The 19690-nt window shown below is 46.3% G+C and overlaps 1 protein-coding gene across 1 annotated transcript in view; it reads right to left on the reverse strand.

Moving 5' to 3' along the window:
- Positions 1 to 17800, reverse strand: part of SLC26A2 (solute carrier family 26 member 2) — a 30300-nt gene extending 12500 nt beyond the window's left edge. Inside the window, exon 1 of the mRNA XM_014597637.3 lies at positions 17386 to 17800. The gene's annotated coding sequence lies outside the window, so the exon portion shown is untranslated. The remainder of the gene's footprint in view (positions 1 to 17385) is intronic.
- Between the last annotated feature and the right edge of the window lie 1890 nt (positions 17801 to 19690).

The following is a 19690-nucleotide window of genomic DNA, read 5'->3' on the forward strand; positions in this document are numbered from 1 at the left end:
GGTCGGGCCAGGGTGACCCTATGATCTTGGGGTGGTGACAGCATGGGGCCAGGGTCAGGGTCCAGGGCAGAGCCACAATCTGCTGCCCACATGTCTTTGCGATGGGCGCTAGTTCCACAGGCAGGGGCATGCAGGGAGTGGACCACGGTTCTGCCCTGGCTCTGGCCCTGTGCTGTTCTTGCCCCAAGATTTTGAACCCGGCCCCGCCTGCCCGCCCTGCTCCCAGACGCAGTTTCCAACCCACCCATGGACCCTTATTGTCCATCTAACTGTGAGCCCTGCCCGGATGGCTTCCAGGTGGTCCCCATGGAGACCCCAGGATCGTAGAGTAGTGATAGCATGGGGCTGGGGCTGGGGCAAAGCTCTGGTTCTGTGGGCAGCGATGTGCAGGCGGTGAATTGCAGCTCTGCCCTGGCCCCATGCTGTCACTTTTCCCACGATCCCGAGGCCTCCATTGAGACTGAAGAGGAGCTGCATGGGCAGGACACGTGGCTGGCTGGAGTGGATGGGCCCATGGGTGAGTGGGGAGCTGCATTGGAGGGCCAGGATCTTTGCTCAGTGACAGAGCCACAATCTGCTCCCTCTACACCCCCAACCATAGAACCAGTGCCCGTTGCAGGGGCATTCAGGCAGTTCATGGCTCTGTTCCAGGTCCTGGTCCCACGCTGTCATGGCCTCACAACCCCGACCCAGCATCCTACCATCACCTGCCCATCCTGCTCCCAAACACCACTCCCTGCCCACCCACCTGCCCACAGTCCCATCCCACATAGGTAGTTTTGCTGAGCTGTCAAGGGCTGGGTCAGCACCCTTCCCCACACAACAGCCATCAAAACTCCCTATGTGGCCTGCGGGCCCAAACAATTGCCCACCCCTGCCTTAGGAAGTGTTCCAGCTGAAGGCTGAATACAGACAATACAAGGTGAGCAAGGTGACAGTAATAAAGCATATAATAAGAACTAACTTCCTGAACTTTTGAAAAGCAAAAACCTTCTCAAACAAGAAAAACCAGAACTACCTGTACGGATGGCAATAACATTCGGTGATTACATAGCACTTTTTGTCTTCAGAGTTTGTTTGTTTTCTCTTTAAAACAGATATGATCAAATTCTCAGATCTCTAGCAAGGATAGAATATATATTATCAGTCTTGTTTTACGTATGTTGAAACCAACCAGAGATTTATTTCCCCAATGCAATAATGTAGTCAAACTCAGAGCAGATGGTAAAAAAAAAAAAGCTAGAGGCCAGACCTCTACTTTTAACACTAGGTAACACCTCTTAACTGATTCACTTATATTAAAAACAAAATACTTAGCATTTACATAGCAATTTACACTTTCCATGTGCAATACAAATATTAGCCAATTAACATGGAACTAAGTCTATGCAATGTCTGTTGCTGAATTAATTTGTGAAAGCACATGGGAGCAAAGGTGGCTGAGAATGCACTGCAGGATTCCTCCTGGGAATACCTTCATCTAATTAACATTTTGCAAATAGCTACAAAGTGGTCATAGGAACACTGCTTTAGTAAGGATCTCTTTAAAAAAAACAACATGTGTGTGTGATGAGGGAGTTAGACTTTGGTGCTAGGAGCACAGATTTCTCCTACAATATGTTACAAGATCTTTGGAGTTGTGCAGTAGAAGAAATGACTTCGGCTTTCAAATGAATTCTAGTCTACCAGAACACAGTCTGCACCTCTGCATTCTGCCTTTGAAGGCTACTGAGTACAGGGACCGAAGCGCAACCTGCCAGCTGTTAGATGACGGCCCATGGTCACCCTGGTGGCTAACCATCTGCCAGTACAGACCAACAATTCAGACTAAATGTCTCCAGTACCCTCTGGCAGGACCTCAGCTAATAATTTTGACAATTAAAAGAAAAAAGAAAACGCTTTCTTAAATTACCCAACACTGAACATATATCGGGGGCATCCCCATACCTCCAGAAGCAGAAACTATTTAATCTTTAAACCAGCTCTCTATTTCCCAATAGCAAGATTGCATTAGACTGCAGTGTTCTTCATTGAAACCTCTAGTTTGCACTAACTTCCATTAGACTGTGATAGAAACACAGGACAGAGAAAGACCTCCTGGGCCACTGTCCAGTCTCTTGTGTTTGTAGACACCATTTACCAAAGAAATCCCCAGACTGCCACTTCAAACTTGCACATATAATTAACTACAAAGCACAATATTTGAAATGCCAAACACCACCCTGTATCTTGCACTAAGTAAAACCAAGAGAAACAAGGACATTCCAATGCCTTACCACTGCAATGACAAGGAAGTAGTTGGTTAATATATGCTCAAAAGATCCCAGAACAGCCCCTGCTCATGAATAAGGTAAAACCATCACAGTCCTTGTCTAGTGACAAATTCCTTCCTCATCCCAAATTGGCAAGTGGTATGACCCTGAGCAAAAGAGCAAGACCCTCTAGCCAGGAAGTTCTGCGTTATGCAAGTATGAGCAGGTGCATCAGCACACTCCAGTCAAAACCCGCAGCCTTATGCTACCAACCTTAAGATACCTGCTCCACAGCAAAAGCTTAAGCAACATTTATCACTCTAATGGTAATACTGAACTGGGTTGCTTTAGATTGCTCTAGATAAAGGACTAGATCAAATAACAGACTCGGGCACCCGGTTCCTGGAGTGGAGTCCAGAACCATGTCAGATGTTTAAGTTCTCTATACAATGGATGGGCAGAATGAGGGACAGTCAGCCAGCAGAAAGAGCAGAGAGCTGCCCAAAGCCAGCACACAGCTTGCAGCTGCCTACAGCATACTAACAAGAAACTGAGCACAGGGGTGTGTCTGAAATTTTGCCTCTCCCTGGGGATTATAAACCTCACTCAGGCTGCAGAGGAGCTTCCATTTTCTTGAAAATCAACAAGAACCATTTCCTGAAGGTGGAAGAATACAATGTCCTTCCTTTCCAAGACCTGGGCAAGGTTCATGCTTCCCTTAAAACAACGCTAGAGAACAGGAGTGACTCATTTATGCAATAGTCTAATGCAGTGGTGCTCACCCTTTCTATCATGTGGGCTGGATGTGAAGCACAGGGCATAGATTGACCTGTGAACCAACTCCACACACCAGGTCTAGGGCCATGCATCAGGTCCAACTCTGTGTGCTAGGTCCAGCCATGGTTCAGCCTGATATACCAAGTCTGGTGCTGCAAATAGACCACACAGGTCCAGGAGGGCTGTATACTGGGTCAGACCCCAAGTGCTGGGTGCAGCCATGGAACAGCCTCATGTGCCATGCTGATCTGGCATGTAGGGCTATGTCATCCTGCCCATGGGGTTTCCCAGAGCCATGGCAATTAACCATGCCCTGGCTCTCCTGCTGCCAAATTTCCAGACCCTGAGGGGATTCAACATACAGGTTCTACCTTCCAGGAGAGTGTCTTAATCACCAGGGTATAAGCTAGCCTGGGTGGGGCCACCCTTCCTCTTGAAACTGAGCCACGATGAAGAAAAGAATTCAAGGCTCACATGTCAGAGAGAGAGAGAGAGAGCATAAGCAGGTGTATGACTGTACCTAGGAGCTAGGATGTTCAATAAAAACATAGAAGACCTGGGCTGCAGGCTCTGCTCCCAGGACTGTTTTTGTATTTTAGCCAATGGCTGTTCAACACTATTACACTGAACTGCAGCAGGACCCTAACTACCAAGTCCTTTTTAGAGCTGATCCCAATAATTTAGCGAGCTAGGAGTGTGCTCTACCTAAACATCGTTTATATCCAATGGACTAGCCACTGGCTAACTAACCCAGGGGCCCAATCAAAACTAATTTCAGGGCTAAATTTTCATATTAGCAATTTTTTAAAATATAAAAATTCCAGGCCAAAGGACAAGTACATATCTAAAAAAGGGTGGCAATACAGGAAGACCTCAGCCCAACTCAACTGAATCCTTACTGTCACAACCCAAAGTTGTGAGTTTTTGTTTGTGTGCGCTTCGGCATCGCTAAATTATCTTCCCGCTAAATTGCAGCTTCCTTGCATGGTGGAGTTCTCTGTTGCAGAAGAGAACCTTGGTGCAACGGAGAATTTCCCGCCAATTTGTAGCTTTCTTTGCATGGTGCATTTCTTTTGCATCTCAGAAATGCACGGTGCAAAGGAGTTCCCGCCATTTGTATGAAGATTCGTGCCAAGTTATTGGCCGATTCTAATATATGCACACATAACGGCTAGCGATTGGCTTACTAGCCGTATAAAGAGCTTGGGTGGCTTCCGCCCAAGTTGGAGAGAAATCACTTAGAGAGCGTGAAGATCTCTAAGCGCTGCGGATCCTCACGGACCCAACGCATTTCTTAAGCAGGCAACAGAGGTCTAAACAGCCTCTGGCCTCTCCCCGTCGCCGAGCGCAATCCTAGACGTATCCCTTTCCTATATACTCAAGATTCAAACCCACAGAGCTTTAATAACTCCGGGGCCAGAGAGCCGAACCAAACCCACGGAGCTTCGACAACTTCGTGGGAAAGAAATTGCCGAACCCGCAGAGCCTTAACAACTCCGGGGCCAAAGAACCAAATTTGTCGTAGTCCTCCAACGAGGATTTAAGCGGAGCTGCACCTGGAAACTGTCCAGCCTACACCGCGACCATCTTGGGTGTAAGCAAATAATCTTTAAATCAACCATTACGCCTCTGTGACTAATTCTAGCCTGTGCGTGCCTTGCCGCCGTACGGTCTCCTCCAGCCCCGCGTGCTCGGGCTGCTGGCCACAGCCCGCGTGCGCAAAGACGGGCCCGGCTCGCCCCCGGCCCACACACTTACAAGCAGACAGAAAAATCTTGAAAAAATGCTGCCTCTATTTAATGGAAAAGGGGGGATTCTTGGGTGTGAGAGGTGGGAGTACAAGGAATAACAGAAAAAAGGGAATTAATTCTTTGAAAAAGGACCGACTGTGACTGTACTTTCACACCCCCGACTGTGCCATCTCAAACACATTAAAAAGTAGAAAGTGCAACGTGCTCAGCTTGCAGCTCAGTCCAACATGAACTATGCCATGCAGTCTGAAAAAACTAAACCAGAAAAGAACTTGCATCAAAAGCTTGTGTATGTGCTCCAGTGCTAGAAAGCCTTAGAAATGTAAAAGGCAAGTTCAACAAACCACTATGGTCACTACTGAATATGAAAAATTATATTGTATCTACCACTTTATGGTTTATACAGAACCATGTACCAGAGCATCCCTTGCATCAACTGGCTAAGCCCCTGCTACTGAACAACACATCTCACTGAAAAAAGATATTTCATGGAACTGACTGTTGCACATGGTATCAACTTGGCAGGCCTGCAAATGGATGTAAATTACATCCACCACCATTGATTCATTTTACACAAGACAATATAAAACTGAAAAAACAAACCAAAAAATCCTAAGCTGAAGCAATGTTAAGTTTACAGTTTTAAACACATGAAATAAGTATGATTCTAGAAGCAAAGACAACCCATCTACACTGCACATATTGTACATTAACGTCCAAACTGTACTGTCTCGTCAGTCTAATGAGAAATACCAAATTATTTCTATACAATGTAAGTTAATGTTGGTATGGGAGTGGTAATTTTTCATGTCTTGACCTCCTTTTTTAATTGTACAGCTTTAATATTTTAATACTGATTTGGTTTTAAATTTTGGTTGCTTCCTTTTCTTAAAAAGGAAAAAGAAGGAGGAGAAATGGAAAAATAATGGTGTGAGCCTTAGAAAAAGTTATTGAAACTCCTTCTACAGGCTTCTGTCCTGAATGCTGATGGGGGAGAGGTGAGGTCCCTGTGCAGTGTGTGCCCCTGACTCCTAGGTGTGGAGCTGGGCTAGAGTGAGACTGGATCCAACTGAGGAGAGGGTGGGTTTCAGCCTCACATCTGCTAAGCCACATCCTCTCAAACCGGGCCTGCCTGGAGAGAATGGCAGAGCTGTGGGATATGTAAAACCACGATGCAGGGGGAGGGAGGTGAGGCTCCAAGCTGGCTGAACTACAGAGCCTCACAAACTTGCTGCTGATCCTAGCACTTGCTCTCCCTCGTGTCCCAGGGTGCCATGTGTTCATCAGCATGGGGTTCATGGACTAAATAGTAGTCTTTCTGTGGTCTTTTTATGGTGGCTTTGCCCCTTGCTGCTGATTGGCCAAGGGGCCAGGTGGCCCCACCTCCTGCTGCTGATTGGCCAAGGAGGCAGTGGCCCTGCCCATCACCAAGGGGATGCATCAGCGGCCACCCTAATTTACAGTGAAAGTGACTTAGAGCCTAGCATATAATACTATCATTTTAAAAAAATTCTCCAAGATATAACTGAAAGATAAAACATTAAGATTAGAATTTTAACTATGGTCACCAAATGATGTATTTTTCTTAAAGATCTAAGCATTAGTAATATGAGATGACAAATTAAATAATTCTTGGTCCCTTGCAGATCACATAAATTGCAAAGGTGACTTACTAACAAGTAAATCAATAAAAAAATAATTACATACTCCAAACCACACCCAATTCCTTTGATGGAGGAACAATAGGAAGCTTTCCCCTACAGCAGGGGTCAGCAACCTCCGGCACGCATGCCGAGCATGACACGCAAGGCCATTTTGCTTGGCACAGCACCGCCAGCCCAAGCTCTAAGCAGCTGCTGCCAGCCACAGATCCCAGGTTTCTCCCAGCAGGAGGCAGGGAGGCTACAAGCCCTGCTGCAAGCAGAGTAGGCTCTGTGGGCCAGCTGCAGCTGGGAGGCTGCAAACAGCTGCTTCGGGTGCCGGTATGTCGGCACTCCAGCACCTTCCAAGGTAGAAATTGTGTTTTTTTCAGCACTCCAGCCAAAAAACATTGCCTACCCCTGCCCTACAGCCTTGTCTAAAAGTAACAGTTTTCTTCAAATTTTCTTATTAGTATTGATGCAGCTCTGAGAAGAATATAAACAAGTAAAACAAACTCTTCATTTCTACTAGGCTATTTGGCACAGATAAAGCTGCACCAGTGCTTGTGAAATGGTGGGAAATTTTAAGAAAAATGCCTATGGAGACACTGTGGCAGGGTTGGGGAAAGTACCCTTGACTGGGTACTCCCCTAACTGAAACTGGCCTGCAGTGTCACTGCCTCTAGTATCTACTTGCCCACCACAACTTGATGTTGGGTTTGCGATCTACAGAACAGGAGGCAGTTCACCGTGATGACATGTAATCTCTTTATAGGCAGGATTTACACTTGTGATAGGTAAAGTCCAAAACAATTCAAAATGAGGACCTGTCCCTATAAGGAACAGCAAGGCTTGCTGGCTCAGTTCCCCGCCAGCTGGGACCTCCACCACCCCTACACTCCCTCCACAATCCACCTGAATTACAACTGAAACAAACACAACAGAACAACAGGAGCCTTGTGTCCCTCTTACCCCTGTCTGGGAGTGTTGCAGCCTGGCAGCTTCACTTTCTCCTGCTCTCCTACTCCTTCCAGTCTCCACAGCTGCTTATCTCCCGGCCAGCACTCTTGGTGGCCATTCTGCTAGCTTCTTCACCAGCTGACAGTCAGCTGCCCCTTAGGTAAGTGTATGTCCCTGGGGCCTCCCTTAGTTCCACTCCGGGCCAGGTTTTCTCTCTCACCTGGTAACCAGCAGTCTCCCTGCTCCCGCCCTAGTATGGAGGGAACATCTGGGGCTGGAGGAGGGGTATACAGCCTTGTCTCTCACTCTGCTACACTCCCCCCACGCTAAGTTCTGCGCCCCCCACTCAAAATCTTAGTGTCTGTCCTTTGTTGTCCTGCCTCCTTTCATCTTCGGAAGATTCTTACTGGCTGCGGCTTTGCTGCTTCCTCTTCATCCCTACCTGAAAAGGAATCGGCGACTGTTTTCCGCCCCCGGCCTGTGTTCTTCCTGGAACTTATAGGGCTGTAGTGCTAGAGCCCAAAGTGTCAGGTGGGCGTTATCAGACTTTGCTGTTTGTAGTCATTTTAAAGGCTCACGATCTGTGATCAACTTAAACTTCCTACCCAGGAGGTAGTACCAAAAGAGTTCAATACCCCATTTGATTGCTAGGCATTCTCGTTCAATGATGGAACACTGTCTTTCATGCCCTTGCAAATTCCTGTTGGTATATGCTCTGAGCTGATCCCCGTCAGGGACTGTGACAACGCAGCCCCAAATGCTATCCCAGAAGCAAAGGGCAAGGCAAACGGCTTATTAAAATCTGGTGTGCAGAGTACTGGTTTTTTGCATAAAGCTATTTTAACTTCCTTGAAGGCCTGTTGAGCATCTTCACTCCACACCATAGGCTTGGATCCTCATTGCTTTGTCAGGTCTGTCAAAGGGTCAATGAACTTGGAGAAATGAGGTACAAACTTGCAATAATAATTGGCTAGTCCCACAAAAGACTTTACCTGCTTCCTCATCAGGGAGCCTCATACATGTTTAGGGCCTCCACCTTATCTACAAGGGGCTTCATCTTGCCCTGCCCTACCAAGAACCCCAAATATTTTGTTTTTCTTTGTCCTAAGATGCACTTACAAGGATTGGCAGTGAGTCCCACCTTCCTAAATTCCTCTAATATAGCTTGTAGGTCTCCTATGTGTTATGGCCAATCGTTTGAGAATATAACAACATCATCAATATAGGCCGCAGCTCTTGACTGATGTGTAGCAAGGATCTAATCCATAACACACTGGAATACTGCCACTGCCCCATTGAGGCCAAAGGGCATTCTCTGAAACTCCAATAAGCTGCACGGTGTCCCAAAAGCCAAAAGTCTTTTCACAATCCTTGGGCACCATGAGTATTTGCTAGGAGCCTTTAGTTAAATCCAATGTGGAGATACGTTTGGCTTGGCCTATTTTCTCCAGCGTTTCCTCAACCGTTGGCATGGGAAAAACATCGGATTGGGCTATTGCATTTACCTTCCTAAAATCTGTACACAGACTTAGGGACTCATCTGGCTTTGGCACTACAACTAACAGGCTGCACCATTGGTTTCTCAATTCCCTGATTATCCCCTTTCCCAACATCTATTCAATTTCTGCTTTTATCTCTTTGTGGAGGCCCTGGGGCAATTGTCACCAATGTTTGTATACTATCTGGCCCACTGGGGTCTTAATCACTGCAGAACACATCATCAAATGCTTGCACTGGCTCTCGTAACTGTTCCTGCTGCTCTTTTGTAAGGTGCTCTCCCATGGGCACATGGGTATCTTTCCTTCTTAGTGTTTTTTGTTCTTCTGATGGTCCCAGATCTAAAAGGTGTGGGTAGGGAGCCATCAACCAGCCTTCCTGATCTTTCCATTTCTTAAGTAAATTAATATGGAAGCGTTGGAGCTCTTTCTTGTGTTCTGGACACCGTACCTCATAATCCACAGGACCCACCTTCTGAACCATTGTGTACGGTCCCTGCCATTGTGACAGCAGCTTGCTCCCCTGGTCCAGGAACATCACCAAGACTTGATCACCCACAACAAAAGCTCTCTCTTGAGTTCTATGACCATAATCATCTCTTTGCCCATCTTAAGCCTTGCATAAATTGTCCTGTGCTAACTGATGTGCTGCATGTATCTTTTCTTGCAATCCTACCACATAATTTGGGACCATGGTCACACCACTGACCCAGTTCTCCCACCCTTTCTTAACCACATCCAGGAGACCCTAGGGCTGGTAACTGTACATGAGTTCGAACGGGGGAAAACCCTGTTGAAGTCTAAGGAGCTTCCCTCATGGCAAACAGCAGTGGAGCAAGCACCTGGTCCCAGTTACGAGGATCACCTTGAATGGCATCCCTTATCATTCCCTTCAGAGTCCTATTAAACCTCTCCACCAGGCCGTCTGTTTGAGGGTGATATATGGTAGTCCACAACGCTTTGATGTGCAAGATACTGCATAGGCCCCACATTACGTTAGACATGAAATTGGTCCCCTGGTCTGTTAAAATTTCCTGAGGGCAGTCCTACCCGAGAGATCCACTTCATCACTTCTGAGGTTATTTTAGGGGCCGTTACGGATAGTAGTAGTACTGCTTCGGGGTATCTTGTGGCATAACCCATAATAACTAAGACAAACTGATACCCTGCTGTGCACTTGGGGAATGGTCCTGTGATATGAAGTCCGATCTTATTAAATGGTTTTTCAATTATTGGCATCAACATGAGTGGCGCGTGGGGGGTGGTATTGTAGATACCTTCTGACAGGCTTGGCAACCACCAGAGAATTGTTCTACTTCCCTCTTTATGCCCAGCCAGAAAAAACAATTTACCAAATGGACCACTGCTTTATCTCTCCCCAAATGTCCTCCCAGTGACAGAATATGGGCCACCCACAAGGGATTCCTATAGCTATGGGGTACTAGTATCTGAGTTATCTCTTCTCCTTTACCCATCCCTTTATCAATCTGATAAAGCGTGTCATCCCTTACCTCAAACCATGGCTTCTGCTCCATGAGCTCCGTTCCTATCACCTCCCAGTCCCAACTGGCTACATTATTCTCAGAGATGTGCCAAAATGCATCTTCCTGCTGCTGGTCTGCCCTGAATTGTCCTTGACTGATCAGACATTGCATATCCAGCAGCTCTTCTGTGTTTTCACTTAGAATTTCTTCATCTCCCTCTTGTCCAATCAGTCCCTCGTCTGGCCAGCTACAGTAGTGGGGGCTTCTCAGCATCCCAGGTTCAGAAGCTACCTCCTGCATTACCTCCTTAATATATGGCCAATCGCTGCCTGGTATCATCAGGTTTGGCAAGTCTGTAGCTAACCCTACCAGCATGTTGTGGGTTTTCCCAAGCACTACTAAAGGGATTCTCCACCGCTTATGTGGCATTCCCATGCAAACATATCATTGTTAGTGCCCCCACAGGATTCCCCTATACCAGGCAGAACTAACATGGTTCACACCATGGTCTGGGTGCAACCAGTGTCAACTATTGCCTGCAGCATCAACAATCCTAGTTTTATTTCCACTGTAGGCTTTAGAGGGCTTTTGTACCCTCCCCAACCAAGACTACAATCCATTTGCTCAGGCTTTTCAATAGTCTCTTTATGGTTATGATCAATCTGGGTGTCTCCTTCCTGGGCCAGTGTACTTCTCGCAGCTGTGGGCAGGAATTCACTCCATGACGACTTGCTCCACAATTATAACATCTATTTTGTTTCACCAGGCCATTCTTCCATCCTTCTCTTGTTCCCCCTGAGCAAGGTTCTGCAATTCCCCAACCTATGACCGAATAGGGGCTTGGGCCCTTCTCTCATCATGCACCTTTTTCCGATTTGCCATAGGCCTCTACTATCTTCAGGGCTTCTGCTGCTGACCATGGTTGATGCTGACGCACCCATTGTTGCACCTCTTCCAAGTCACCGATAAATTGTTCTAACACTATTAAATCTAGTACTTTTCCCACGTTGTGTTTTTTCAGATTCAGCCACTTCCGTGCCAGGTCGTGGAGTAGCTGTAGTAGGACTTGGGGTCACGTCTCATCTGATGTCATCTTCTCCCAAAATCTCAGTCAGATCACTGCTTTTACTGTCTGGTAGTCTTCAGCTTCTTCCCATGATAGACAAGGCACAGGCAGTGTATAGAGCTCTATTAGTAGGGGACCCAACTGATAGGCCCGCTTGGCTCTATCCCATCCTGCCGCTGTGGTCATCTTTTTGAATGCCTCCAGGTATGCCCCTGGGTCTTCCCTGTACACCAGCCGAGGCATGTGGAATTCCTCCATTCTTCCTCCTGGTGCCACAGCAGCTTCCATCATTTTCTCATTGAGAGACATCTGTTGGGCAACAGCAGCTTGTGGCCTCATTGTCTTCTATGCTAAATTTCAGTAGCTCATCTATCTGTTGTTGCTGTCCCTGCAAGATTTACAGCATGGTCTCTTGCATCTGCCAAGTATTCATACTCCCAGTAGCAGTTGGCATTGCCTTCCTCTGAGCAGGGTTTGAGATTTCCTGGCCAATGTACCAAATGTGGGTACTTAACTGGGTACTCCCCAGACTGAATTTGGCTTAGGGATGTCACTGCCTCTAGTATCTATTTTCCCACCACAACTTGATGTTGAGTTTGAGAAGTAGAATAGGATGCAGTTCACCATGACAACATGTAATCATAGGCAAGATTTACACTCATGATAGGTACAGTCCAAAACATAATTCAGAATTAGGGCCTGTTCCTTTAACAGATGGAAAGCCCAGCTTGGTTGTCCTGTGAGTCTGAGCCCTGAGCCTGAGCCCTGCAGCCCTGGGCCCTGCTGGCTTGGACCTCCACCACCCCTACACTCCCTCCACAATCCACCTGAATTACAAATGAAGTAAACACAACAGAACAAGAGAAGCCTTGTGCTCCTCTTACCCCCATCAAGGAGTGCTGCAGCCTGGCACCTTCACTTTCTCCTGCTCTCCTCTTCCTCCTGGTCTCCACAGATGCAGCTTATCTCCCCATCAGCACTCCGGGTGGCCAATCTGCTGGCTTCACCATCTGATAGTCAGCTGCCCCTTAGGTAAGTTTATGTCCCTGGGGCTTCCCTTAGTTCCACTTGGGGCCAGGTTTTCTCTCTTATGTGGCAACCAGCAGTCCCTCTGCTCCCCCTTGTGCTGGGGGAAACAGCTGGGGCTGGGGGCAGGAGGCAGAGCCTTTTTCTCCCTCATTCTGCTACATACACAACCAATTAAACTTAAATGTCCAAGCAGTTAAACTGTTAAGTGACTTTCAGTCAAGAAAAATAAATTTATTCATAAAAGCAGTTTGCCAAAAAAAAAAAAAAGAAAGAAAGAAAGAAAAAGATTTTTTATGAGCAATCCTAGAACCAAGACACAAACAAGGTCTCTTTTCTATGGATCTGGCCTGGTAGGGTCATAGCCCTCACAGTTCAGGACTGTTCTCTATTAGTATTTTGTCCCAACTAGTTTTAAAATATTCTGTATCATCTGAAAGCTACGAAAACATAATTTTGTTTGTTACTAGATGAAATTCAAACAATCATTTCCTACAAAAATTGAAAAGTTAAGTATTACATTTTTATACAATACCTTTTCAATTAACTACTGGTACAAAAATAAACTGCCCAGCCCTGTGAACTAGCAATGGTAGCAGAAACTCTAATAAGGGAAATCCAAAATATCTTCCAACTGCCTTAACAGGGATGTGCTTCATTTTGAACCCAAATATATACCAATTTTGCAGAAACACAGGGAAATATATATTCTCAATTACTTTAGAAGTATACAGTCAGAAAAGACAGATAATTACATCACCACATTAACTACAGTGCTATTACTGTACTGCTCTAATAAGTCCTTAGGCATTCTAAACCCCTGTCTCATGTCAGTCTCACATTTAGCAGGATAAAAATAAGGTTTCCATTAGAATATATAATTATAGGCATATTATAATAATAGACTTCTCTTTTATTAAAGATACTTCCATAGAAGGCTTTAAGAGCTTTATTACAATTGGCTAATTAAAAATCACAACCGCCCTGTGAAAAATGCATTATGGTCCACATTGTACAACGTGAATATTGTTCACAGAAAAAAGCAACTTACCCAAGATCACCTGGTGATCAAGTATGGATCAGAAATTAGAACCCCTGGCTCTTGGTCCCATATTCTATCTACCTGATAGCCTATCTTAGCCTTATGGACAATTGTTTTGTGTACATAAAAAGCAATTACTACACAGCAATGATAAGAGTGAGTTGTGGTATATGACAGTGTGTGACTATGGTAAGCACTATGAGCACATTTTTATTTGTGAACAAAACGATTTTAATATAATTTACCAGCGCTCAACTATAAATAAAAAAATCTTCCTGCCAAAAAACATTTAATTGTTATGACTGAATCTAGTAAACGCTGAAAAATCTTGGTTTTTAATTTAATTTCCAAGCTATTGTTAAATGTAATAAACTTCTTAAACAAGCTCTCTACTTTCCTAGATTGCTATAAGCAAAATTCCCCTGGCCCTCTTTTCTCCAAAAGTCAATGACAACCTAAGGAAACCTTGGAGTTATTCCAAATTTCTGTCAAGAGACTCTGAAATAACTTCTAGGAATATAATTTTAGTCCTATTCAGTATCTTGATTTCTGCATACTAGATAACACCTGTTTCATCTGCACATTGTATAATGTCTAGACTGCAGAAGCAAGATGTAAGTAAAACTGGTTTTGGCTAGTAAGTTGTGGGCAAACTAATGGACTTACACTGGTTCTTTATGTTCACCAGCATAAGAACCTGCTTTGTGTGGTATGAAAAGGGTCTTTCATCAGACAGTTATTGCCTGTAAAAGTGAAAGGCTACTTCACTGTGGTACAATTCTCTGCTCCAGTTTTATTCCTTTCTGAGTGAAAGTGCCACTGTATTAGTTTTGTAACTTGCCAGCCCAACCCAGTTAGAGTAACATTTGGATTCTTTCCTTACAAAGACAAAGGACCATAAAACTTCAGTTCAGTGTACTTAGCACAGAAAAGGAGTTTCCAAAGTTTCTATTTGCTTTAAGGAGATGTTATTTTTATACAGTGAATTTCCATGTAAGAATTCAATATTCCTGAATACAGTCTTTGAAAAGTATCTAATTGCCTCATATCCTTTGCAAATGCTGTGAAGTGAAGGAATAAGCCATGAGACAGAAAGACACTTGAAGTAGATCCATCATAAGGCATTTACCACAAAGGGCTGTGTATAAATCAGATAATGGGAGATACCCTTATTATAAGACCTTATGACTTTGGCATACATTACTAGATCTCATCTGAGTTGGTTTAAAAATGCAGAAGACTCATTTCCCCTTTTACTAAACTATTACATTCTAGTTCAATGTCAACTGAAATCTACCTAATGTCTATTCTAATGGAAACAGGAACTGCTGGCTTGCATTTCCATTTATTTGTCCCTGAACACTGTCACCTTGACATTAAGAGGACAATAATGGATTGTTGAATTCACTCAGGTGCTGAAATGTGTTATCAAATGCTTAATTTCAGGTCAAGTCTCTACTAGCAAGTAGAATGAAAAAATTACTTGCCACTTGAAACACAGATCTCAGTTTTCCAAAATAGTTATGTTGTGTGCACAAGTAAGTGCCTGTAAGTCTAAATACCCAGTATTGTGCACCTACAATTATGTATCTGTCATTTTAGGCAACCACTTCTAAAAACTAAATTACCTAGACAGAAGTTAAGATTGGGATTTCTAAAAGCACCTACAGGCATTTTTATGCATACAAGTCCCACTAATAAGTGAGATGAAATTAGGAGCCTAATTCTTTGAGGCTCCTCTGAAAATCTCAGTCTTAAATCATAGCTGTAAAAATAAAACATAAACCAACACTAGGATACGTACATTTTTCCATTATTAAAGGAAAAGGTATCCTTTATCTAATAATTCAGTGACAACTGTGAGTGTTCAAAGTCCTTGCCCTAATGGGGGGACAGCTAATGAAGTAACATTACAAAAACATTAAAGATCACACATATGCAAGAGTATGTTCCAATTATTACTCATTATATTTTCCTCCAAAGTTCTAATTATTTTTCATCAGTACCATTATTTCTGAATTACTGGTTAGATAACTCAGACAGGAGATGTACTCTGATTCAACAAGACATTTAAATATCTGAATTACTCTACTGAAGTCCAAACTTGGGTTTTAAATAAGTACATGTGTGTTGTTGCCTTGACAATGTCACATTTAGGCAATAAAATGGGAACCAAGTTCAGAAGCTATTTCATTACTTCTATGAACATTAACTCATGTTGGTAACCGAAATTCTTTTTAAGAAAAAAAAAGGTACCAAACACTTAAGCATGTGTGTACACAGTATCTTATCTTTGTCTCTTTTAAGTCTAAGTTCCTTTAGGCAGGGACACTGTCTTCCTTTTAGTTTTATATGACATCAGGCACATTGTCGGCCTTCAAATAATAATCATGAAAGTTCTTGGCAAACCAGGTTTTCTAGAAACGGTTGGCTGATTTCTAAAAACACAGTTGTACACAATGTGAACAAGGACTATTAGCCCATGATAATTGAGCTGAACCTCTTCTGCAGAGAGCAAATGAGTCTATAGGCTGTCAATCTAGTGCTTATCAGAACAAAATTCATAATTAATTCATTTTTAAATGAAAGAGCTTTATTTCAAAATTTCTAATAAACCTTCCTTATAGACAAATGAAGGAAAGGCAGCAGGCTGTCTCTTAAACAGGACTCCTTTTCTGCCTGCACCATTGGTTAAACACATGCAGGATGAACGGCTACATTCATATGTAGTTTCTGCATAAAGGGCCAGCAAAGGAAGTGTGTTCCCAAAAGGAATTTCCTAGAGTGGTTCAGGCCAGCTCATACTGCATGGACCAGCTGACGGAGAACTTGAAAACTAGGCCAGAAAAGAAGGAACTGTTCTGTTCAAAGTCTGGTGGGATTTATTTACAGTCCCCATCTGTTCACGTACAGACTGGCACGCAGAATATCAGCATCTACACTGGATAGTTAGGAAAAGCCTCAGGATATTTAGGTGTCGCAGCCTTTTATGCCAAGGATGTCTGTTCACATCACTGAAGAAGCCAAATACTTATAGCTCCGGAAATGTTCTTGCTTAACAACAAGAACATTTAAGGGCCTTTATGAGATTATTACAGCCAGCCGCTACACACCCACCCCCTTCCATTTCACTACCGCGGGTCCCATTACACTTCTTCCCCCTTGTGCTTCCTGGCTTCAGGCCGCGTTACACACCTGCCCCCTTCCACCTCATGACTGCAGCCCATCCTCTCCACTTTTTAGGATGCTTCTTCAGCAGGTGCATCCTCGTATGGCCTGGCTATAAACCGCACTGAAATCTCCCATTCATTCACAATCCTATTGCAAAAAACAACAACTTGCTGTCACTGTTCCCACCACCCCTGCCCTGGACCTTTTTGTCACCCAGGTCTGAAACCGCGGTTCGAAGCTACAAACTACTAGGCCGGCCCTTGTGTGCGGATGCCTGCCTCTCGCCTCTCCCAGCGAGGGCTCTCCCGCCGTGGGCACAGCAAGTGACCAGGACCCTCCGCAGAATGGGTGCCAAGGCCTCCCACCGCCCATCCCCACCCAGCGGCACCAAAGCGCCTGGCCCGGGAAGCAGAGTCCAGAGAAGGCGAAGGGAGGAAGGAGAAGGAGAGCCCCGGCCTGGGGCTGCACCGAGGAGCGCTCAAGTCACCCCAGGAATGAGGGGCGGCAGCGACCGCCGCCACCCAGCTCCTGGGCTAAAGCTTGAGACCCCGCTGGGGCCGGCCCCTGCGGGCAGGATGTGAGCGCAGCCCCGTGTGCGCGCGCCCGCCCTCGGCGGAGCTGCCGGAGCCTGCCCGCGCCCGCCCTGCATGGATGCGCGGGGCGTCCCCACAGCCTCCCTCCCTCCCTCCCCCCGGCCCCGCCGCCGCCGCCGCCGCTCACCAGTCCGGGAAGGGATGCACTGCCCGCGCTCCGCTCCGCTCCGCTCCGCTCCGCGCAGCCCGGCCGCCGCCCCGCCCCGCCCCGCCCCGCCGGGCAGTCCCCGGCCGGGCTCGCCAGTCCCCTCTGGGCGCCGGGAGCGGGGCCGGGCCGGGCCGGGCCGGGCCTGCCCGTGCTCCGCCGGGGCGGGGGAGGTGCGTGCCCGGGCACAGCGCAGCGAGGAGGCCCCCGCGCCGCCCCAGCCTCAGCAAAAGCACCGTCCGAGACGTGGGGCTGCCCTGGGACCTGCCGAGGGGTCCCTAGTCCAGCCCCTCCTGTCCAAACCACCCCCGAGCTGAACTCTGCATGGGACTCGCCTCCGCCCTGCGCCTACGCAGCCACGGGGAAAGCAGCCAAGTCCTACTTCTAGAAAAGGCGGTCAATGCGTGCCCGGGAGATCCCAGCCCCGGCTAGCGAGGAAGGCAAACTGCCCTCGCCTCCGCCCCCCAGTCTGTACCAATCTGACCACGGTAATTACCATTAACGGAGCTAGGCAGAGCTGTGCCTGTCCTACTATGCGGATTTCCTGTGCTTTGCTGGCTTCCACCCCCTTTTCTGCTACAAGTGTCAGGGTGTTTTGAAATCTTCCAAGAGACACTGAGCCTTGGCTACAGCCAAGGCCTAGATATCTGGACAGATATCTGGCTGGAGTATTATGATCCTGCCCAGGACAGGGGGTCGGACTTGATCTGTTCAGGTCTCTTCTGACCCTAGAAACTATGAAGGCTGGGGACTTGGACCGGGGAGCCCCAATGCTCCTGCTGGGACCAAAGCCGGAGGGTCTTGCCTTTCTGCTCAGGGTCAGACTTCTTGGAGAAGAGGAGACTCAGAGGGGACTTGGTGGGGGCTTACAAGTACAGCTACCCCTTGCTCAATGTCGTAGTTATGTTCTTGAAGAATGCGACTTTAAGCAAAATAATGTTAAGCGAATCCAATTACATCACAGTAGTAGTTACCTACTAGCAGTTGGTGGCCAAACAACATTATAACCAAACATTGCGCGACTTTAAAATAGAGTGTGTTCTCTAATAGATCAGCGGCGTAATAACATAACATTAACTGGGATGACATTAAGCAAGGAGTACCTGTATATACGAGGTGTACACCAGGGCCTGGGGGAGCATCTGTCCACCAAGCCCCCCCAGGGGAGGACAAGAAACAATGGATACAAACTGATTGAAGATCACTTCAGGCTAGACATAAGGAAAAACTTCTTTACCAGTCCAGTGCCAAGAGTTTGGAACAGGCTCCCCGCAGAGATGGTACAGTCACCCACCCTGGCAAACTTCAAAAAGTGTCTTGCTGGTCATCTTCCTGGGGTCATCTGACCCCAGCAGTCTTTCCTTCCCAAGTGCAAGGGGGCTGGACCCAATGATCTGTAAGGTCCCTTCTAGCCCCTAATATCTATGAAACTATAAAAATTCCTTCCTGCAATACCCTATAGCAATCAGTCTGAGCCTGAGCAGAGGGGCAAAACCCTCTAGCCAGGAACCTCTGGCTCTGCTTCTAGCAGGAGAATTGGTACACCTCCGTTTAGAAGAGAGCAGGAGATGGGAACGAGCCAGGAAATCAAGGGAATCCTTCAGTGCCCTCCAGCTTTGGTCCCAGCAGGAGCATTGGTGCTCCCCAGTCCAAGTCCCCTGCCTCCATAGTTTCTAGGGTCAGAAGAGACCTGAACAGATCATCAAATCCGACCCCCTGCCCTGGGCAGGAATGAGTGCTGGGATCATAATACCCCAGCCAGATATTTGTCCAGATATCAAGGCCTTGGCTGTAGCCAACACCCAGTGCCTCTGGGAAGGTTTCAAAAGACCATAACACTTGCCTACATCCACCCCAGGAGGAGGAGTTAAGCTACCCAAGTGTGCAGCCATCTCCCCCTGGAGAAGAAGTGCCTCTGCTGAACCCAGGAGTATTACCAAAGTAAAGTGCATATTGTGTGTGCTCCTAGACAGTGTTGGGTGCACAGTATCTGCTCCCATTGGGGTGTCAGAGCATCTCCATTCTGGAAAGAATTCAGTACCTTCTAGTCCCCTGGAGCAAGGAAGGAAATCAGCACAATGGAGACAATCAAGAAAAAACTCATGGTGTTTCAAAGCCAATAATGCTGTCCCTGTCATTCAAACTGCCAGACTGGTTCATTCCAGGACCTCAATGGCAATAGGCGCTTTCAGTAGGAGCTGGTTTATGCCAGTGTCACTGCCTCTATACTGGAGCTTTCTCTGGAGTGGAAATGTTTAAGAATCACAGCGCTGACCAGCCTGACATC

Source organism: Alligator mississippiensis, chromosome 9 (assembly GCF_030867095.1).
Source record: "Alligator mississippiensis isolate rAllMis1 chromosome 9, rAllMis1, whole genome shotgun sequence".
NCBI classification, from domain to species: Eukaryota; Metazoa; Chordata; order Crocodylia; family Alligatoridae; genus Alligator; species Alligator mississippiensis.